This window comes from Jaculus jaculus, chromosome 12, assembly GCF_020740685.1.
Source record: "Jaculus jaculus isolate mJacJac1 chromosome 12, mJacJac1.mat.Y.cur, whole genome shotgun sequence".
In the NCBI taxonomy this organism is placed as follows: domain Eukaryota; kingdom Metazoa; phylum Chordata; class Mammalia; order Rodentia; family Dipodidae; genus Jaculus; species Jaculus jaculus.
The window spans coordinates 69,094,559-69,118,686 of NC_059113.1; the positions used below are offsets into that span (position 1 = coordinate 69,094,559).

Here is a 24,128-nt window from a genome sequence, read left to right on the forward strand (position 1 = left end):
GGTAAGAAACCAAAAAGAATGAACACATTTTTAGGACCTTTGTTTTCAAGCTAGTATATGGAACGATTCACTATGAGACTCAGTTTGGGCAGTAGGATGTGAACACACAATTTACTTCCTTGTATGACTGAGTGTTGATTTCATAGTTCTTCAAATTAACAATTCACAAACACTTTAAGAGGAACTTAATGTAAATTATCTCCATCAGGAATAGAATTTGACATGTTCTATACTCATGCACAGACACATAATAAATGTCAACACTCTTGCAACTTTATTGGTGTTTATAGCACTAGGCATTCTCTTAAAATGAGCCTGAAGTAGTGTTCTTTTCAGAGGAATTGTACCAAAATCGCACAATTTCTCTGGTATTCCAGAGAAAAAGAAAAGCTATTAATGTGGTGGTATAACCATTCTTTAGCTATTTTAAAGAACCATGTTTGGAACTAAAGTGACTTCTATTCCAAACCTCCCTAAGATGTGTGGTAGTAGGAGACACATTTTATATTACTTAAGGATTATATGCCATGGATTGGATTAGGAAGTGCTTGTGGGCTGGAGAAATGGCTCAGTGGTTAAAAGCACTCCCTTGCAAAATCTGATGGCCTAGGTTCATCAATTCCCTCATAAAGCAGAGAGTAGAGCATGCACCTGGAGTTCATTTGTAGTGGCAGGATGCCCTGATGTACCCTTCACTCCCTCCATCCTTTCTTTCTCTGTCTCTGTCCCTTCTTCCTCTCTTATGAAGAAATAAAAGCATATAAATATTTAAACGTATTCTTAAGAAGTACCAATGACAGGCACTATAGAAGGAATCCAGAGCCACTGCTGATACTGATCCCCAAGGTTTCTGGTAGGGATGGACCCACAGTGTGGAATTATATCTCTGTTAGGGAAGGTGAATTCTTATCTTGGGTGTTCATAGTAGAATTTTGTATTCCAGTTCTTACGGTTTATTCTTTTTGAATAGTAAGCCCTACCTATCAAGTTAGAAATTACTGAGATAGAAGTACATAAAAATTAAAATTGGTATACCCCAAAACATTTCAATGTTTTGAAGAAGAAACATATTTTAATATTCCCATTATGTTTTTTAAATACTTTTTATTTATTATTTTGAGAGAGAGAGAGAAAGACAGACAGATAGAATGGGCACGCCAGGGTCCTGGGGAATTAAATCTAGGTCCTTAGGCTTCAGAAGCAAATAACTTAACTGCTAAGCCATCTCTCCAGCCCTAAAGAAGTTTTTTAAAGATTTTATTTATTTATTTGCAAGCAGAGAGAGAAAAAAAAATGGGTATGCTAAAGCCTCCAGACTTTGCAAACGAACTCCAGATGTGTGTGCCATTTTGCACATCTAGCTTAATGTGGGTACTGGAAAATTGAACCCAGGTCGTTAGGCTTTGCAGGCAAATGCCTTCACAACTGAACCATCTCTCCCAGCCCATTATTAAGAAGATTTACCAAAACTTTTTGTTTTGGTTTGGTTTTGAGGCAGGGTTTCACTGTAGCCCAGGTTGGCCTCAAACTCATGACCATTCTTCTGCCTCAGTCTCCTAAATGCCAGAATTAAAGTGTGAGCTGTCATGCCCTGCTTGAAATCAAGTTATATTTCATATTCATTATCTGATGTACCATAATATGTGAATGATAATTCTTTTTGTTCTCAGGTCTATATACCTCTGTTCTTTTAACCAAGCATTAGCAAAGTTTTTAAAAAGATCAGATAGTAAATATTTTAGGGTTTATGAACTACAAATGTAACTACACAGTACTTTATTCTCTCCCTCTTTGTCCTCTTCTCCTTCCCAACCTGTTTCCTTATAACCCTTTAAAAATGCAGAAGTCATTATAAAACAAATCAAGTCTAAGCCACTATTTTGAAGTCTTATTATCTGTGAAATACTTTACATGTTTGCTTTCATTGTCTCATTTTAGATACATCTTAAAATTTATTTATTTATTTGAGAGAGAAAGAGGCACACGTAGAGAGCAAATGAGCATGCCAGGGCCTTTAGCCACTGCAGATGAACTCCAGAAGCATGCGCCATCTTGTGCATTTGACTTACTGGGGATCAAACCTGGGTCCTTAGGTTTCACAGGAAGTACCTTAACCACTAGGCAATCTCTCCAGCCTTTTTAATTATTAAAAGAAACCCTTGTGCAGAGCTTGCAGTAGAGCAAAACCCTACCTCCAAAAACACAAAAATAAATAAATAAATAAAAATGGAAGTTTCTATGAAGTCCAACGTGTTATTTACTTTTGTTCTGCCGTCACTTCTTTAATCATAGTTCTATAAATTTATTGGTTTAATAAGACTTTATTCTAAGTAGCATAACAACATGAATGAATGGGTAGTATACAGAGGAGAGTGTAACCCATCGCTGGATGAGTAGAGTTGTCCAGCTTGTGGTCAAGGAAATGCCCCGTGAGAAGTTGACAGTGGCCACTTTCACACAGCTGTCCTCACAGCTGATAGGATGCCTTAGATTTTGACTGGTTTTTTTTTTATTTGTTTATTGTTAGTTTATTAGAAGTAGAGACAAAATATAAATCTGAAGGCATTGTGGCAGATAACATACTTCTTAATAGAGAAAATGAGAAACAGACTACAATAATGCTAAGGTAATTCATCCTTGTGATACTAAGATACTAATTCACAAAACAACACACAGACTCTCAAAAAAAAAAAGAAAACACAACTTAATACAAACTTATCTTTGAAGGCCCTGTATCAGTAGAGTCCCACGTAATTCTCACCTCTCATCTTTAGGAGAAACAATTGGATTTAGTTGTTTTTTTCTTACCAGAGATAGAACTTTGATAGCATGTAAAAAAATCATAACATGTCTACTCAGAGACCATAACATTCTCAGAATTAAATGTTAAGTGCACGCGGTGTACTGGCTATGTTAATCTGTACTAATTTTCACTGCGTTCTTCCCCAGTTTTCATTACCTTTGTTCTAGGTTCTATGCAACTACCAAAAGTTCTATTCAGTAAGCAGTACATACTAAATTAGCACTTCTGTAAAACCTACCTGCTTTTTAAAATGCCAGTGGAAGTTTCCTACATTTAAAAAATCAATCTCAACTTTTTTTAGACACACAGGGTGTCCTAACAGAATAATTGATGATTTCATGCAAAAAGTATCTACATTTTTAAAAACTTACAAAATTAGTACAAATCTGTTCAAGAAATCTGTGTTTTTTCCAAATCAAGATACACACACACACACACACACGCACAGGTATTTCATATATTCTATAGCCTCTAAACTTCTACTTTTATAAACACTAGAATGAATATTTATTGTCATAAATATGTATGTACATACACACATAAATATGGCTTATGTTTTCTATATAAACAAAACACTGCATATATAATATACTGCTTCTGATTCTCACTTTAGGAAATGTTAAGTATCTTTACCCTTCACCTGTGAGATGGATTATATAATTTTGACTAACCCTAGGGCTCAGGAATTATAGACTGTTTCTGATGGCTTCACCTTGCACATACAGAAATGCTGGTTAGAGGATCAAGATTTTCTTCTTGGGCTGGAGTGATGGCTTAGTGGTTAAGGTGCTTATCTGCAAAGCCAAAGGACCCAGGTTCAATTCCCTAGAACCCATGTAAGCCAATGCACATGGTGATGCGTGTCTGGAATTTGTTTGCTGTGACTAGATGACCTGATGTGCCCATTCTCTCCCTCCCTGCACCCCACTCTCTCTATTAATAGTTAAAAATAATTTTAAAAGACATTTTATTCTTGACAGTCTAAGTTGTGTTTGTCATTAGATGTCATTGTGTAATCTTCTCATTCCAAAGGAAACATTTCTTCCTTTCTTTACCAGGTAGTTGAAATTTTATGATGTTTCATTTCTCATTTTATTCTTCATTATCCTATGCTTTATGATGATAGTTTAAAAAGATATACTAGTCCATCATTACGGGAAAGGTCACATTGTATCCACAGTCAGGAGGCAAAGATCGTTTACAACTGATTTACAACTGATCAAATTCTGCCAAGTGCTATCTGAATTTATAGATAACTAGCTCTTAAAGGCTTTGCATATATTTGCTGATTTTAGGACTTGAGTTTGCCTACTCATCACATGTTCCCGTTTACCTCTAGTAGATACTATGTTTTTGTATTTAGATTCTAAAGTGGATGGTTTTCATTCTGTGTTTATTTAAGAACTTCTCAGGCTGTGGACATCACTCAGTAGTAAATCACCTATTTAGTAGCATCTGCAGGTGTCTGGATTCAATCCATAGTAGGGTGTGGTGATACATACCTTTAGTCCCAGCACTTAGAAGGCAGAGGTAGGCGGATCACCATGAGTTTGAGGCCAGCCTGGGACTACATAGTGAGTTCCAGGTCAGTCTAGGCTAGAATGAAACCCTACCTTGAAACCCTCACTCCAAAAAATTTTCACAGATATCTATATACCATTTCATATCATCTCATGTAGCAAAGTAATGAAAATAAATAGATTTTTCCGAGATTGGATAAGTTATCCAGGAATGAAATAGCTGATTTCCATAGCTTTTTGCTTTGTTTCCTTCTTTCCTTACTTATTTCCACTGAATATCACTTTAAGCTAAATTTCACAGAGAGCTATACCTAAGTTAAGGGAAATTGGTGCAGCAGGGAATAGAGGGTGAGAAAAGTTGCCCAGACATCTAGGAAGTCCAGCTGAGATTTTTTTTTTTTTTTTTGGTTTTGTGTTGTTCATAATTTAAGTGGGAAAACAATAAAATAACTGGCATTTTAGTTTGCAAATCTACTTGCATTAAAAAAAAGGGGGGGGTTTCCTCTGCCTACCCAGATCTGAGTCAGAATCTGTTTTGAAAATACTTGAAAGCCAGGCGTGGTGGTGCACGCCTTTAATCCCAGCACTAAGGAGGCAGAGGTAGGAGGATTGTTGTGAGTTTGAGGCCACCCTGAGAATCCATAATGAGTTCCAGGTCAGCCTGGGCTAGAGTCAGACCCTACTTCAAAAAACAAAACAAAACAAAACAAAAAACAAACTTTGAGAGCTAGTAAATTCAGTAAAATGGGTGATTTTGAATTCTAATTCTGTTATTTACTACATATATGAATTTGAGCCAATTATTTAACCACTCCTTCAAAAAAGTTAAGATAAAAGATTAATTTCCCTGAAATTTTGTAGAATTCAGTGAAAGAATATAATATGTAAGGGTTTGGAATAGAATACTCAGTAAGTCTTTGTAATTGTTAGACATGTCTGTATTATTTTTTCTGATATTCTATACTATTTAGGAAAAAATACTTAATTGCACATATTTATATTTGCATGTTCACCAGGGTCTTTGGCACTTTTTGCATGATTTTACATGGGTCCTGGGAAATTAGACTCAGGCGACCAGGCTTTTCATTTTTGTTATTTCTTCATTTGCAAGCAGACAGATAGAGACAGAAAAAGACAGTGAGTCTGAGCACACCAAGGCCTCTAGCCATAACCAAATTGCATTTGGCACTTACTTTGTGCCAGTGAGGGTACTGGGGTATTGAACCTGTGGTTTAGAGCTTTGCAGGCAAACACCTTAACTGCTGAGCTATGTCTCCAGCCCCTAGAATTTTTTTATTGACACTTTACCCTAGTATGTACATGTCAGGCTATCAATTTGGCCAAATCTACTTAAATTCTAACCTAATGCTGGCAAAGATTAGGCCCTACTTGAGTTTTGTGATTTTTTTTTTTTAAAACTAAAGGCACACTTGAATAAACAATGTAAAATGTAGGTACTGAATTTTTAAATCTGATTTCAAATACTATACCATTATAATTATTGTCAGTCTTACTTTGTATTTTAGGTATGTAGACTGCCATGATACCTAATTTTTTTTAATCTAATTTATTAGTTTTCTTTTCAGTAAATACAGGCAGTTTGGTACCATTATTTAGGCTCATCTGTGATCTACCTCCTCCCATTAGACCCTCCTTGTTAATGAAAATGGGGCATGCATTGTGGAGTTAGCCCCCAGTTATTGGTATGATAAATGTCTCTGCAAATCATGACCCAACATGTGACTCTGACATTCTTTCCGCCCCCTCTTCCGCAAAATTTCCCTGAGCCATGTTGGGTTCATTTTTGGTCTGCTTCAGTGCTAAGGTGTTGGGGGCCTCTGAGGCTCTGGCTCTCTGCTTTGGTAGGAGTTGATTTTTCTCTGCGTTGATCTCCTTCCCCTTTGTGCTGGTATCCGGTTCACAGGAAAACATCACCCTTGCTTATTTTGCCAGTTGTCCTTAGTTTCAGTTGGGCCCCTTTTGAGATATGTTGGGGCAGCTCTCTTCTTAGGATCTGCATCTATCTGGAAAAGAGAAGCAGATTCTCCAATGGAGAGTAAGTTAGCACCCGGAAAATTGAGATAACACTTACTTTTTTGATAGACAGTATAAGTCAGAACCATACCCAAACACAAGCCCACTCTACAATATCAAGCTACCATCAATCACGGGGTATAAGGGCCTAAACCTATCATGATACCTAATTTAATACAGAAATCTTTTAAAAATATTTTTACCTTTTTGTGTTCATGCATATTTTGAAAAATTAAATGTGATTTTGGGAAATAGAAGTGTTTCCTGTTCTCTCCTTATACCATGCTAAGCACTTTGAGACTTTTTAAAAAAGATTATTTGAGCTGGGCGTGGTGGCGCATGCCTTTAATCCCAGCACTCGGGAGGCAGAGGTAGGAGGATTGCCGTGAGTTCAAGGCCACCCTGAGACTCCATAGTGAATTCCAGGTCAGCCTGGGCTAGAGTGAGACCCTACCTCGAAAAAAAAAAAAAAATTATTTGGCCAGACTGCACCTCGTTTTCCTGAAGCTGCTGGGGTGGGGGTGGCTGCAGTTCCGGATGGGATCGGGAGGCTGGAGACCCACAGCCTGAGGTTAATAGCAAAAAGATAGACCTGGACTTTCCCCTGAGCCCTGGAGTTGGGGTTCTGGCCATAAGCCACACTTGCTTGTTGAAAAGTCCTGCTTTCATAAGTGGAAAACTTGTTATCTTCCTTAAGTGTCTCCTACTGAAGACATCTTTGATTTCCCCCCCCCCCCCCCAGGCTACAAAAAAACTGTCCAAGCTTTGTGATATCAGCCCTTTCTTATGTCCATGATGCTGGGCCCTGTGAGAGGTAACGGCTGTGTGGTCAAACTCTGCGACCCGCCTTGGTCCTGCTGCATTGAGGGTGTGCAGAACTTCCTGTCTGCACAATTCGCAATGGTGTTGCAGCTGTTCATTTCATCTATACTAGAGAAGGGAGGCAGAGTGGTGAGGCTTTTGTTGAACTTGAGTCAGAAGACTATGTAAAGTTGGCTCTTAAAAAAAGACAAGGAGGGGCTGGAGAGATGGCTTAGCGGTTAAGTGCTTGCCTGTGAAGCCTAAGGACCCCGGTTCGAGGCTCGGTTCCCCAGGTCCCACGTTAGCCAGATGCACAAGGGGGCGCACGCGTCTGGGGTTCATTTGCAGAGGCTGGAAGCCCTGACGTGCCCATTCTCTCTCTCTCCCTGTATCTGTCTTTCTCGCTGTGCCTGTTGCTCTCAAATAAATACATAAATAAATAATTTTTTTTTAAAAAAAGGAAGAAATTGTTCACTTCTTGTCAAGGTTAGAAATTGTGCCAAATGGGATCGCATTACCCATGGACCGGAGGGCAAGATTACAGGGGAGGCCTTCATTCAGTTTGCCTCACAGGAGTTAGCTGAGAAGGCTCTAGGGCAGTACAAGGAGAGAATAGGACACAAATACAGTGAGGGGTTCAAGAGCAGTCAGGAAGAAGTTAGGTCATACTCAGATCCACCTTTGAAATTCATGTCTGTGCAGAGGCCTGGACCTTATGACTGGCCTGGCACAGCCTGGAGGTACATTGGCATTGTAAAGCAGGCCAGGCCTGGATACGTCTGGTGCCTATAGTGCAGGTTTTAGGGTCTGTGAGGAGTACAGTGGTCTCAGCAATGGCTATGGCTTCACCACAGACCTGTTTGGGAGAGACCTCAGCTACTGTCTCTCAGGAATGTATGACCACAGATACTGAGACAGTGAGTTCACAGTGCAGAGCACCACTGGCCACTGCATCCACATGAGGGAGCCGCCCTACAAAGCAGCCGAGCATGACATAACTTCTCTCCACTCAACTCTGTGAGAGTCTATGTTGAAATTGGCCCTGATGGAAGAGTGATGGGTGAAGCTGATGTTGAGTTTGCCATCCAAGAAGAAGTTGTGGCAGCTCTGTCAAAAGGCAGGACCAACATGCAGCACAGATACACAATTCTTTCTGCATTCAGTAACGGGGACCAGCAATGGGGCTTATAGCAACCAGGTAATAACAGGACATGGGAATGTCAACAGCTCAGGCCACCTATAGTAGCCTGAAGAACCAGTCAGTGAGTGGCTATTATTGGACTGGCTATAGCGGTTAGAACAGCATGAGTGGATATGACTAGTATTGTAGGAACATTTGAGTTATTTCAATCAGAATTTCAAAGGCAGCAAATAAGCAGTGATAGGGGAAACTATTGGACCTACTTTGTACCATGAGTTTGTGAAATCTGATAAGAAATTAATTACCTCTTCAGCCAGGTGTGGTGGTGCATGCCTTTAATCCTAGCACTTGGGAGGCAGAGGTAGGAGAATTGCCATTGGTTCGAGGCCACCCTGAGACTACATAGTGAATTCCTGGTCAGCCTGGGCCAGAGTAGTGAGACCTTACCTCAAAAAAAAAAGAAATTACCTCTTCAGTGTTTCTCATGCAAACTTTTCTTATAGCATGTAATATTTGAATAAACTAAAATATTTTCTTCGCTTTTCTTAATTAACATTTTGGTAGTATTCTTCAGGATGCTGTTAGAGTTAAAAGTAGTTTTTAAGACTGGCATGGTGGTGCACACCTTTAGTCCCAGTACTTGAGAGGCAGAGGTAGGAAGATTGCCATGAGTTCAAGGCCATCCTGAGACTACATAGTGAATTCAAGGTCAGCCTGGACCAGAGTGAGACCCTACCTGAAAAAACCAAAACCAAAACAAATTAAAGAATATTTTTGAGAATTGAGACACACTACTATTACTGTAGGAATTAGTGAGGCCTTGACTTAAAGCTTTCTTTGTACGTGATTTCCTTTGGGTGTATTTTGCTGAGTGAAACTTTTTAAATTTTTTGTTAACTAAATTTTTTCTTAAAATGCTTTTTCACAATGAAAACAAAATATTTTCCCAGTAGTTTAAATGTGCTTTATGAACCCTCAAACTTGGTATATAATGGCCATGTATTTCCTTCTTTGTACCAAGACCCTCACAACCAAAAAAGCAGCCTTGGCCTTGGTATCACACTAAGGTATTTGGACATTGGAGGATCTAGGCTTTACCTTCCATAGTACCCTTGAACTCAGCCTTATCTGAAACTTCATCTCAAAAGCCTAAATAGTACAGATGCTATCTCAGATTTGTTATTAATACAAGAGATTTTGATGATTAAAATACACAAGAGAACTGTAATGTGGTAGTCATGACTGTCACCACTAATAGCAGCTACGTTCTCTCTTCTCTAAGGGTTTACTGCTGCTTTCACCTGTAGCTTCTACTTGATCATTCTTTGCTTAATTGGGCTGCTGAGCAGGGTCCAATGATGAATGATTAAGAAAAAATTTCCCACCTTACACTTATCTTTCTAGTTTTCTCATGGTGCGTGCCATACTTAATAATGAGAAAAAGAGACTTTTGAACAGAAGTGAAACAGGCAAATACTAGAAATTGCTTGCCTATGTCTTAGCTTCAGCAGGAATCAATATAATGTAACCCAACAGAAAAATATTAGTAAATCACACACACACATTTTCCTTCTCTTATGGTTATATATTTGCTGCTTCAAATAATTCCTAAATTTTGGAGTCTAGAATTATAAATCTATAGTCAGAATATGTTTTAGTTGAGTATTTTTAAACATTTGAGACTGAAATCAATATTAAATACTTAATCACTGGGGAGAGGGAGGTAAAATTCTAAGCTCCCAGACACATCTCTAGTCTCTTCGTTTTATGAATTCACCACATATCCTAATATGGACTCTAGCCACTTACAGAAGTTAAGCCTTGCTCTCCTTATATGTCAGAATTGCAAGGCTTACCTTCATGACTTCTGCTAATTTAATCTGAGTTAAATTTAATACTAATTTACTGAGGTCACTTGGATATTAGAAATCCATCAGCCTTAAGTGATAATCCTAAGATACTCTTACCTCAGTACTATAATTGTTCCTTTTTCAAAAGTGTACATTGGTTTCAGTGGTTAAGAGACATTCTTGGGGGCTGGAGAGATGGCTTAGCAGTTAAGCGCTTGCCTGTGAAGCCTAAGGACCCCAGTTCGAGGCTCGGTTCCCCAGGTCCCATGTTAGCCAGATGCACAAGGGGGCACACGTGTCTGGAGTTTGTTTGCAGAGGCTAGAAGCCTTGGCATGCCCATTCTCTCTCTCTCCCTCTATCTGTCTTTCTCTCTGTGTCTCTCGCTCTCAAATAAATAAATAAATAATTTTTTTAAAAAAGAGAGACATTCTTGGTACTTTTCTGTGCCTTGATGTAGTAGCGTGATAAATGTCTCCGTGTCAGTTAATAGCACTTCTGGCTACATACCAGCATTCAAATTATATTCAGAAAAATATGTATATCACACTTTATGTCATGGACTGTATCTCAGCTAGGATTATGGCTAAAAACAAAGAAGTATGTTTTCTATATGAGCTCATCTGGTTTTATAGTGATGACCAAATTTCACTGGTGGGAAGGAGGACTTTCAAATATCACTTTCTGAGATAGATTTCCATTTTTCCTGTGTATGTTTAATAAAGCCAGAGAATGAAAAATGCCCGAGGCGTCACCTTCTCTTCCTCCTTCAGTGAAAGGCCTTCCTTCCATAGATGGTGGTAAGGTAGGGTTTATATAAAATGCTTGTATTCACAAGAACAGAAGAATTGACTAGCACTGATAGAAATTAGGTGCTACTGGTGGGCTTATCAGATACCATCATGATAAATCGTCAGTGGGGCTATTTTGTTGTTCAAGTTTTATCATATTTGGTTATGTGAAAAATGTGAAAAAGGCATTTAAAAATTTTTTTTGTTCATTTTTATTTATTTACATGAGAGTGACAGGGAGAGAAAGAGGCAGATAGAGAGAGTGACATGGATAATGGGAACGCCAGAGCTTCTAGTCACTGCAAACAAACTCCAGATGCGTGTGCCCCCTTGTGCATCTGGCTAACGTGGGTCCTGGGGAATTGAGCCTCGAACCAGGGTCCTTAGGCTTCACAGGCAAGCGCTTAACCGCTAAGCCATCTCTCCAGCCCGAAAAAGGCATTTTACAGATGAAGATGGCTCAGGTTTCAGGAAGGATTGTGCTTCCAGATCAAGATTCATCTGTTTCTCTGCCTGCGATCACTGCATCATTGTGCTGCCTGATAATCTAAAAAGAACATAGATTTTTAAAACTTGCTTCTAAAGATGCAAAATATTGTGACTTTTGCCCATTCTTCTAAGAAATACTGTTTCCTTGTAATCTAGGAAGCACTTTTCATGAATTGCTAGTTTCTAATATAACTTTTCAGTGATAGGAAGCTTGACAGAATAATTCAGATGAGTAGATATGTTATTTCATTTGATTATTTTGAAAGTGAAATTACTCTGATTCATAAGTGTGATATCAAATAGAAAAAATACAAGCCTATCTTTACATAGTACCAGTTCCACTCTTTAAGCATCACCTCCATGAAAAGAAATGTCTAGCCAGATGTGGGTGGTAGTGCAGGCCAGCCTGAGCTACATACATTACAGCATTCTGCCTCGAGAGAAAAAAACCTAATCAGTTGGTTTAATTGAATAAAGGTATTGGGCATGCCCAACTCAACCCAGTATAGCGTCTTTCTTTTTCTTCTGGAACTACCTTGAAAAAGACAAGGTCTGTGGTGCTTACTGTACTGTGCAATAGCTTATAGGGAAGGCTCTGCCCTTGAGAAGCAACCTGCAATTAGTTTGTGGGACTATCTTATTTTTTTGCTTATCAAAATATTTTATTTTAGGAGATCCCTCAAAAAAAGACCCTCCACATTTGACAGACACCCCAAAAATACCCTTGCCTTTTTTTTTTTGGTCTTTCCCCCCCTTTTTAAATCAACTAAAACAATTTGATGTTTAAAATAAAAGGCAGGAACTATTTCCCAATCAGACTTTAGTCAAATATATATATATATATATATATATGTATGTATGTATGTATGTATGTATGTATGTATATGTATATGTGTATATATATGTATGTGTGTGTGTGTGTATACACACACACACTTCTGATCTGGGGGATGAGAGGAAGGGAAGAGGCTGCCAGTAGTCCAGGAAGCTTTCAGTTTTCCTGTCTCCATTGAGGAGACGGCGCTGCTCTGCTGAGGGCATGCAGCTGGGGAGGCCATCTTAGCCGCGGAGGCCACCCTGAGGAAAGGTGGGGGAGTGGGGGAGCTAGACAGCCCCTACACCCAGAACTCGTAAGTTACATAAAGCCAATGCTGCCTGCTTAAGCGATGACCTGCCTGTCTGTCCGTCTGTCTGTGGGACTAGCTTATTTGAAGGTGAAATAGCTATTTATACCAGCTACTTATCTGTAATACCATTTATATTTGAGTATTATGTTCCCCAGTAGATTCAGGAGTTTATTAGAACTTGTAACTTAGATTTCTAGCCTGGCTGGCGGAGTTGTCACTGTGGGCATATCTTACAGTCCAGTCTAAAATATTTGGGGTGGATCTGGAATTCCAGCCTAAAGGTATGCAGAATGTGTGAGTTCTGCCTAGGGTTTCTGAAGTGTGCTTGTTTATGGTGCTCATGTTGTTATTTCTCTCTGCTTGGGCCTGTGAAAGGAGGCTGCCAGCTGCTTCTGCCATTATGGCACTTCCCCTGGATCTATAAGCTTCAGTAAATCCATTCCTCCCATAATTGTGTCTGGTCTGGAGGTTCATCTCAGTAACAAGAAGTTGGCTGCAACAAGTCCTTTTCCCTAAATATTTCTTTCAGTCTTGCAACTGAACATTTTTCCCAAGTGAAGGAAAAACAAGGGAGAAGCTGAACCCAGGAGAAGAAAATGTCATGTCTCGAGAGTCAATCTAAGAAATGGAGACTTTTCCTGAAACTAGAATTGATACCTTTGACTTAAATAAAATCTTAATTAAGGTTGTTTAATTGTGTATTTCTAAAGGTATGACTTAATAGAAGTAAATTAGAACCTGGTCGTTGATAAATCATAAATTGGCCAAGATTTGAACCTTGATACATCTGTCTTGAAAGAGGAGAGCACAAATAAGGCAGCAATGTTTTTCATATATTGATATGAAAAGATCCCTAAAAAATACATTTTAAAAAAGGCTTACACTTCTTGTGTGTTAATCAAATGGAACTGGTACCATAATCATTTAAATTTAAAAGGCAGGATTCAAGTTTAGTATTTCTGTTTATCCTTAAAATATATTTACCTGTGCAGAATTATGAATAGGCATTTTCTTTTATAGCCAAAAGCATAACTAAATCCAGAAGCACCAGGGTGAATTGCTTCAAATAAATTGTAAACATATTTCTAGCTGTTTTTTTTTTTTAAAGCAAGTCCTGCTTTAATTTCTTTTTGTTTATTTTTATTTATTTATTTATTTGAGAGTGACAGAGAGAGAGAGAGAATGGGCCCACCAGGGCCTCCAGCCACTGCAAATGAACTCCAGATGCATGTGCCCCCTTGTGCATCTGGTTAACATGGGTCCTGGGGAATCAAGCCTCAAACCGGGGTCCTTAGGCTTCACAGGCAAGCGCTTAACCGCTAAGCAATCTCTCCAGCTCTCATGTAGTTTTTGACATAAGAAAATGTGAAGGCAGACTACATGAAATTAGCATGAACACATGACAATAGCTGTCTAGCCTTAGAAATAAAACGAAGAACATGGGATATAGTTAAAGTGAAAGAGATGTCTTTTTCTTTAGAATTCACGTTACATTGTAGATTGAAAGGAATTTGAATTGATTGGACTTTTTTTTTTTAATTTTTTGAGTACTCACTTATAGGCCAGTGTGAGTCCTAGGGGAGAGTTATGCACCATGGAGTGAATTTACCTGGTGCCATCCACAAGGCTGCTTCCATGATGACCAGTATATGTGGTCTTTGCCTAGCAGCCATTAGCCTTTACAAGTTTATTCCAGCCCGAGTTCCAGCAAGGCAGTGGAGGGTCTATGTTCTTCTTTGTAGCATTGGGGAAGGGGGAGGGGGACAGGTGGGGAAGGCCCTTAGAAATTATATTTCTAAAACAGTGAATCCTGATTTATAGCCTCAACAGTGTGGTGTATTGTCTTTATTCAAGTACAGAGTTATCTGTCTGAGGGTCTTGGGCTTACATGTCTTGCTGTAGGAATTGCCCATGTGATCCAAAGTTTCTGGTTCTGGAAGGGGAGGGATGGTGGTGATAGTAAAGAGAAGAAATGGGAGTCCCAGCACAATCATTGGTCACAGGCACATGGAACAGAGCCCAAGAGAGAAAGGATAGTGTGTCTATGCCCTTCCCTTAGCTCTTAAGAGGAAGCCTTAGAGGATAGAAGAGACCCTTATGCTTACGAGGAAAGGAATAACATAGACAGGTTAAGAGAAGCCATTCGCTTGCTCACCACACATTTCACATATTTTAGTATAACCTACAAATGATGTAGGTCATTGCATAGTCTTTTTCAGCTCTTCGTGGACTCAATGTCATTAAAGCTACATCTGGATTCAATGGCTCTTGCTCCAGTATTGCATACTGAGAGGAATTAGAATGGACATGAGGAAGTGAGCAAGTGAAAGATGGGGAAGGTGCATAGAAGTTGGCGGCATTGCATTGTACTGAAAGAGGGCTTGTGATGAGGAACCCATAAAGGATGTGTCCTAACTCCTGGACTATGTGAGGGAATAGGCTCTGGCAAGTCAGCCAGGCAGAGAGATGTAAGATGTTTCAGTATCTCTTAAAATTTTCTAGTATGGCTCAAAGTCACATGAAGAAGCATGAGGTGAGATCTTTGTATCTCAATTGGGTTGGGCAGTGTCCTGGGGGAAGTCACCTTGAGGGTCCCAGTGACCCAGTAGACTCACCACAGAAGAATGGAGACCAGTGTTGGTAACAAACATAGCAGTAAATGCAAGAAGAGGAAAAAAAGAGGAAGCAGTAAATGCAAGAAGAGGAAAAAAAGAGGAAGGGGGACCATTAAGGTGGAGCTCAAGAATGCAGTATCAGAACCCGGGTGTGGTGGTGTACCCCTTTAATCCCAGCACTTGGGAGGCAGAGGTAGGAGGATCACTGTGGGTTCAAGGGCACCCTGAGACTCCATAGTGAATTCCAAGTCAGCCTGGGCTAGAGTGAGACCCTGCCTCACAAAACACGCAAAACAAAAAAAGAGGTGGGGGGGAAGGAAGGAGTCTTGGCTGTGAAGCTTGGTGGTGCACACCTGTAATCCCAGCACTCCAAAGGCTGAAGTAGGAGGATCATTGTGAGTTTGAGACTACCCTGAGATTACATAATAATTTTCAGGTCAGCTGGGGCTAGAGCGAAATCCTACCTCAGAATAAAAAAAAATTTAAAAACCAGAAAAATAAAGGGTGTGGAATGATGGCGTAGCAGTTAAGGCGCTTGCCTGCAAAGCCTAAGGACCCAGGTTCAATTTCTCAGTACCCATGTAAAGCCAGATGCCAGTTTATATGTTCTTGGGGTTAATTGCAGAAGTACTAATGAAAGCTGAAAGAATTGCGTGAATATGACACAATTCTCATAGCCAGTCAGACATGGGAAAATAATGAATGTACCCAGTGATTTAGTGCTTTTAAAGATTTTATCAAAATTGTTCCCTTTGTAAAATTTTTTGTTTATTTTTTATTTATTTATGTGACAGCAACAGAGAGAGAAACAGGCAGAGAGAGAATGCATGCACCCCCATTATGCATCTGGCTAATGTGGGTCCTGAGGAATCGAGCCTTGAACCAGGGTCCTTAGGCTTCACAGGCAAGCACTTAATTACTAAACCATCTCTCTAGCCCTTGTTCCCTTTTCTTTTACTAATTTTCCATCTTCAGAATTCAATATAAATTGTTTAAAAAGTAATTTATTAGTAAGATACACTATAAAATGTATCACAAGTTGAGGTTTAATAAGATTAGCATTGAGAGTTTCTAATTTTTTTTCTAATGCTAAAGTAAATTACTTAAAATTTCCATTAAAAATATCAGATTCATCTCAAAGTGTTTCTTCAGTAATTTATAGATGAAAGAATACCTATAATAGGTACCTTTAAATACGATGCATTCTTAGAGAGGGATTGTAAGTTTATTATGTACACATATGGAGTTATATTTTTAAAATCTAGATTATAAAACTGATAAAATTCAAGTTTAACAACATACTTTATTTTTTTTCTCTTTTAAATTTTTATTAGCATTTTCCATGATTATAAAAAAATATCCCATGGTAATTCCCTCCCTCCCCCCCACTTCCCCCTTTGAAATTCCATTCTCCTTCATATTACCTCCCCATCACAATCATTGTACTTACATATATACAATATCAACCTATTAAGTACCCTCCTCCCTTCCTTTCAACATACCTTATTAAGATGAATGTCTTAATCCTCTATGAAAAGAAAAAGAAAGTCAAACTCTGATAATAGTTGTTCTTTTTTCTCTTCTGATTATGATCCTGGGGCAGTAGGAGTAGATTTCCCTCCAGTTCTGCTCTCTGTGTCCTCTGTCATCGCTGCTGGTGCATCTGTGTAGTAACTCTTCCTGTCAGTGTTGGTGGCGACAGCCAGTCTGACCTGAACAAAAACCCATACTCCTTCACTGCCTGGAAATGTGGGTGATTTATCTCACCACCCCCTGCTCCTATGTCCCACACCAATGGCTTTGTTTATCTAAAATGCAGAGTGATTCTTACATGTAAGCTGGTTCAATTCTTTATATCTAAATGACATGCATTTTTCCTGAGCATTTCACACACAAGGAAAAGCATATATAAGACTGTTGTTTTGAGCCTTTAAGGAATTCATACGGGCATGCTATAAATATGGTTGTGGTTTTATTTGTTTCTTGAAAGAAGACTGTGTGGAGATTGATAACAACAAATGGCAGTCACTATTCCAGAAGGAAAGTCCATGTGCTCTTCATTAATATGCTTTGATCATAACCATGTCATACAGCTCTCAGAATCATTTGTTCTCTTTAGTCTTTCTGTAAATCATTCTGAGAGTTCAAGGGAAATTTGTGTTCATAACAGCTATTTATGCTACCAGTCAGTCCATATTTTTAGACAATCTATACAGATAATAGGCTGACATAACAGAGCAACTGAGGAGCGGATACATGTGCTATCTGCTAAAACATTTCCTTAAAGAGGAGACTATGGGGCTGGAGATATGGCTTAGTGGTTAAGGGGTTGCTTGCAAAGCCAAAGGACCCAGATTCTATTCCCCAGGACCCACGTAAAGCCAGATGCCTAAGGTAGGGTATGCATCTATAGCTTGTTTGCAGTGGCTAGAAGCCCTGGCATGTCCATTCTTCCCCCCGCCCCTTCTGTCTTCCTCCCTCTCTCTCTCTTTCTCTTTTATAAATAAATAAAATCTTTAATTTTAAAAGATGTGTTTGCCTTGGTGACCACTTGGGAGTGCTGGGCCTTGGGCTTTTATGGCTAGGGCCTTCTTTGTTTGACTTTGGTTGCCCTTGTAAAGCAAGCCTGTTAGTTCACATCAGAAGAAAGTTCCTGTCTGAGCATGTTGCCAGTTGGCGATGACTGCTCTTTCGCTGTCTGGAACAAGGACAACTTTTTAACCTCTCCAAGGCAAAGAAGCTGAGACAAGGTATCAGTTACTTTTTAAAAGTAAATAAATCACAGACTTTAAGTTCCACTACAATAATAAAGATCCACTGTCCTCACAAGAGTTTCTTATTCTATGATTTTGAATCGTATTTTCTGTTGTGAAATTTCTACCTTCAAAGTAAAACATAAAGTTCACTTTAGAGAACCAAGAAGAGTATTAATTTATAATGAAAAATAGGAGTTAACATTAATTAAATGCACTAAAGATTAGCCACTCAAAAAGTGACGTTATATTTGAAATGTTATCTTCTATACATATTTTCCTTACCATATATGTAATTACATATATATGACATCATACTACATTGTGAACATTTTTACTTTAAATATGTCAAGAAAACTTTGTATGCCAGTTATACACTTGCTATACTTTCACCCAAGAGTTACAATTTCATGAATTATGCTATATTTATCCTTTAGAGTAATATCTTACAAGTGTAATAATAAGGAGGTAAGTCTTCAGCTTAGCTTTCTTCTATTTAACAGCAATCTGTATTTGAGAGATCCTACTCCAAAACAATAAATTGTACCTTTTAAGAAAAACAATAAAATCACCCAATTCTGCTTTAGGGTCTGGAGGGATGGCTTAGCGGTTAAGGCACTTGCCTATAAAGCCTAAGGACACAAGTTCTATTCCTCAGTACCTACATAAGCCATATGCACAAAGTGATAATGTGACTGGAGTTTGTTTACAGTATCTGGGGCTTGGCACACCTATTCTCTGTCTCTCTCTCTCTCTCTCTGTCTCTCCATGAATAAAATATTTTTAAATTCTGCTTTATTAAGAACAAAATATGCTAATATTAATATACTTAGCTTGACTTTGTAAGTATCAGTTAATTCCAATGCTCTTCAAGTGTGTTTTATAGATCATGCCTTGCTGAGCAGTAATTACGTGTTTCAAATATCAGGTGGCTATAGCTACCTGGACTTAGATCTGGGTCTTCTATTCTGTTCCTTTGATCTACATGTCTGCTTTTGTGCCAGTACCACGCATGCTCTTTTTGTTACTATGGCTCTTTAGTAGGTTAAAATCAGGTATGGTAATACCACCAGCCTTATTTTTGTTGCTCAGTATTATTTCAGGTATAGATCATGCCTTGCTGAGCAGTAATTACGTGTTTCTGTTTCAGTTTTTCTCATGACCTGCAGAGCTATTGGCAGAGGTTAATCACAATTGTTAACTTTTTTTAATTGACAACTTCCATAATTATAGACAATAAACTATGATAATTCCTTACCCCACATTCCTCTTCACAAATCTACCCTCTGCCATATCCCCTCCCTCTCATTTTGATGTCATCATCTTTTCCTCCAATTAAAAGGGTCTCATGTTGGTATTACCAGGCATTGCAAGGTCATGGGTATCCAGGACATTTTGTGTCTGGAAGATTTCATTGTAAGCAGTCCTACCCTTCCTTTATTGCCAAGCTCTTGGACTCCTACCAGAAATTAATGGTAAGACTCTATTACTGAATATAATATTTTTAAAAATTAAAAAGACAGAGCCTGGGAGATAGCTTAACTGATAAAGTACCTGCTGCTCAAGCCTAACAACCAGAGAGAAAGGAAGTAGAAATAGGAGATTGCTGAAGCTCATAGGGCCAGCTACCCTGGCAATGCAGTTGCAAATACGAACAGAAACCTTGCGTCGAAACAAGGTGAGCCAACACTCAATATTGTCCTTTGACCTCTATACATGGGTGAATATATTATTACCTTTTTTTTCTCAACTTTTAATAACATTTTCCATGATTATAAAAAGTATCCCATGGTAATACCCTAACCACCCCCCCACTTTCCCCTTTGAAATTCCATTCTCCATCATAACCCCTCCCCATCTCAATTAGTCTCTCTTTTATTTTGATGTCATGGTCTTTTCCTCCTCTTATGATGGTCTTGTGTAGGTAGTGTCAGGCACTATGAGGTCATGGATATCCAGGCCATTTTATGTCTGGAGGGAACACGGTGTACAGAGTCCACCCTTCCTTTGGCTCTTACATTCTTTCTGCCACCTCTTCCACATTAGACCCTGAGCCTTCGAAGGTGTGATCGAGATGTTATTCAGTACTCCAGTCACTTCTTTCCAGCACCATGATACCTTCTGAGTCATCCCAAGGTCACTGCCATCTGAAAAGAGAAGATTCTCTACCCAAAGTGAGAGTAGCATTAAAATAAGGGTATAAATATTAAGAGCAGTGCTTACTGGGCAGTTTGATAAGCATACTATATACATTTTTGCAGACATCAGCAGATGTTACAACCCTAGAGCTCATGACAACCCATGTTTTAAGGTTTCAGTATCAGGGATGTGTTTCCCCCCATGGAGCGGGCCTCCAGTCTAATTGGAGGGCAGTTGGTTTCCACCATGACAGATGTGCCACTATTGCACCCATTGACTCATTTGGCCTGGCTGACCAATTATAAGGGTTGCAGTGTCCACTGTAGAGTATCTTCACTGGTGGTATCTCTTTCTCCCATTGACCTACATGTAGAATGGCTTCTTCCAGCATTCTGTCAGCTGGTCTACATGGAGGAGGTTATCAGCTCAGTTCCAGCAGGATTTCTCAGTGGCCTTCAGCCCAAGTATGTGGAGTCTTCAGCAGTGGGGTCTTACCATCTATTCCTGGTAGGAAACCAAGGGCTTCGGCAATGGCCTATAATCTTTTGGGGGCATCAGGGACCTCACTGGACGGTATCCCATCCCTGGCACTGAAAATTTTCTAACAACAATCTGTGGCGCCTAAGTGTTCCATTGTCCGAAACCAGAAGATTCCATGTGGTTTATTTGCATACGCTTCTATTTTGATTAGCCCTCCATCCACCTTTCCTTTACTCAATCTCTTCCCCTGACTTCACTTTGGGCCTTTACACCCCCGTTAATCTGTTCTTCTACTTGCATATATACAATACCAACCTAATATTAAGTAACCTCTTCCCTTGCTTTCTCTTCCCTTTGTATCTCCTCTTTAACTTACTGGCCTGTTCTACTGAGTTTTGTCCTTCTCACATAGAAGCCCAATAATTTGTAGTTAGGATGCACATATGAGGGAGAACATGTGGCGCTTGGCTTTCCACCCATTTTCCTGCAAATTTCATAACTTCATTTTTCTTTACTGCTGAGTAGATCTCCATTGTATAAATGTGCCACATCTTCATTATCCAATCATGAGTTGAGGGATATCTAGGCTGGTTCCATTTCGCAGCTACTATGAATTGAGCGGCAATAAACTTGGTTGAGCATATACTTCTAAGGAAATGGGATGAGTCCTTAGGATATATGCCTAGGAGTGCTATAGCGGGGTCATAGGGTAGATCAATGTTTTGCTGTTTTAGGAACCTCCACACTGTTTTCCACAGTGGCTGCACCAGATTGCATTCCCACCTGCAGTATGGAAGGGTTCCTCTTTTTCCACATGCCCGCCAACATTTATGATCATTTGTTTTCATGATGGTGGCCAATCTGACAAGAGTGAGATGGAATCTCAATGTAGTTTTAATCTGCACTTCCCTGATGACTAGTGACGTAGAACGTTTTTTAAGATGCTTATATGCCATTCGTATTTCTTCCTTTGAGAATGCTCTATTTAGCTCCATAGCCCATTTTTTGATTGGCTTGTTTGATTCCTTATTATTTAACTTTTTGAGTTCTTTGTATATCCTCTATCAGATATATAGCTGGCGAAGACTTTTTCCCATTCTGTAGGTTGCCTCTTTGCTTTTTTCACTGTGTCCTTTGTAGAGCAAAATCTTTGTAATTTCATGAGGTCCCAGTGATTAATCTGTGGTTTTATTGCCTGAGCAATTGGGGTTGTATTCAGAAAGTCTTTGCCAAGACCAACATGTTGAAGGGTTTCCCCTACTTTTTCCTCTAGCAGTTTCAGAGTTTCAGGTCTGATGTTAAGGTCTTTAATCCATTTGGACTTAATTCTTGTCCATGAAGAGAGAGAAGATTCTATTTTCATCCTTCTACAGATATATTTCCAGTTTTCCCAACACCATTTGCTAAAGAGGCTGTCTTTTCTCCAATGAGTATTTTGGGAATTTTTATCAAATATCAGGTGGCTATAGCTACCTGGACTTAGATCTGGGTCTTCTATTCTGTTCCTTTGATCTACATGTCTGCTTTTGTGCCAGTACCATGCACGCTCTTTTTGTTACTATGGCTCTTTAGTAGGTTAAAATCAGGTATGGTAATACCACCAGCTTTATTTTTGTTGCTCAGTATTATTTCAGGTATTCAAGGGTTTTTGTGATTCTAAATGTATTTTGGGATTGTTTTTTTCTATTTCCATGAAGAATGCCTTTGGAATTTTGATGGGGATTGCATTAAATGTGTAGATTGCTTTAGGTAAGATTGCCATTTTCACAATATTGATTCTTCCAATCCAGGAACAAGGGGTGTTTCTCCACTTTCTAGTGTCTTCTGCAATTTCTCGCTTGAGTGTTTGAAAGTTTTCTTTGTAGAGATCCTTTACTTCCTTGGTTAGGTTTATTCCAAGGTACTTTATTTTCTTTGATGCAATTGTGAATGGGAGTGATTCTCTGATTTCATCCTCTGTATGTATGTTGTTAGCATATAGGAATGCTACTGATTTCTGTGTATTTATTTTGTATCCTGCTACATAGCTGTAGGTGTTTATCAGCTCTAACAGTTTGCTTGGTGGAGTCTTTAGGGTCCTTTATATATAGAATGATGTCATGTGCAAATAATGATAATTTGATTTCTTCCTTTCCAATTTGTATCCCTTTTATATGCGTCTCTTACCTTATTGCTATGGCTATGTCTTCCAGTACTACATTAAATAAAAGTGGGGACAGTGGACACCCGTGTCTTGTTCCTGATTTCAGTGGAAAAGCTTGCACTTTTTCCCCATATAGTAATATGTTGGCTGTAGGGTGTCATAAACAGCTTTTATTATATTGAGATGTGTTCCTTCTATTCCCAGTCTCTTTAAGACATTTATCATGAAGGGATGTTGGATTTTGTTACATGCTTTCTCTGCATCTAATGAGATGATCATATGATTTTTGGCCTTCAGTCCATTTATGTAATGTATTACCTTTATAGATTTGCGTATATTGAACCATCCCTGCATCTCTGGGTAAAGCTTGGTCAGGGTGAATGATCTTTCTGATATATTCTTGTAGTCTGTTTGCCAGTATTTTGTTGAGAATTTTCGCATCTATGTTAATGAGGCAGATTGGTATCAGGGTGATGCTGGCTTCATAGAAGGAATTTGGTAGGATTCCTTCTTTTTCTATTTTATGGAAAACCTTAAGAAGCAATGGTGTTAGTTCTTCCCTGAAGGTCTGGTAAAATTCAGCAGTGAATCCATCTGGGCCTGGGCTTTTTTTAGTTGGGAGAGTTTTGATAACTCTTCAGATTTCCCTGCTTGTTATAGGTCTATTTAAGTGATTAATCTCATCGTGATTTAATTTAGGTAGGTCATATAAATCAAGGAAATCATCCACTTCTTTCAGATCTTCTTACTTTGTGGAGTATATGCTTTTATAGTATGTCGCTATGATGTTTTGAATTTCTCTGGCATCTGTTGTGATGTTACCTTTTTCATCTCTAATTTTATTAATTTGTGTCTCTTCTCTCTTCCTTTTGGTCAGATTGCTAAGGGTTTATCAATCTTCTTTATCCTTTCAAGGAACCAAGTATTTATTTCATTGATTCTTTGGATTATTTTTGTTTCTATTTCATTAATTTCTGCAGAAATCTTCATTATTTCTTCCCATCTACTGATTTTTGATTTGCCTTGTTATTCTTTTTCAAGGCTTTAAGGTGAAGCATTGGGTTGTTTACTTGCAACCTTTCTAATTTCTTTTTATTGTTTTTTAATTTTTTTATTAGTTTTCTATTAAGCAAATACAGGCAATTTGGTACCATTATTAGGCTCATCTATGACCTAACCCCTCCCCAATGGCCCCTCCTTGTTGATGTAGATGGGTCGTGCATTGTGGAGTTAGTCCACAGTTATTGGTACGATAAATGTCTCTGCATATCATGACCCAACATGTGGCTCTGACATACTTTCCGCCCCCTCTTCCACAACATTTCCCTGAGCTATATTGGGTTCAGATTTTGTCTGCTTCAGTGATGAGGTGTTAGGGGCCTCTGAGGCTCTGGCTCTCTGATTTTGTAAGAGTTGGTTTTTCTCTGTGTTGGTCTCCTTCCCC

General features: G+C 38.9%; 1 protein-coding gene and 1 pseudogene across 3 annotated transcripts in view; both read left to right on the forward strand.

Annotated features, from left to right (window-relative positions):
- The window catches only part of Spata5 (spermatogenesis associated 5), a 257,900-nt gene that overhangs the window by 164,222 nt on the left and 69,550 nt on the right, over positions 1 to 24,128 (forward strand). The gene's annotated exons all lie outside the window — the stretch shown is intronic.
- Positions 7,150 to 8,480, forward strand: LOC123453750 (annotated as a pseudogene).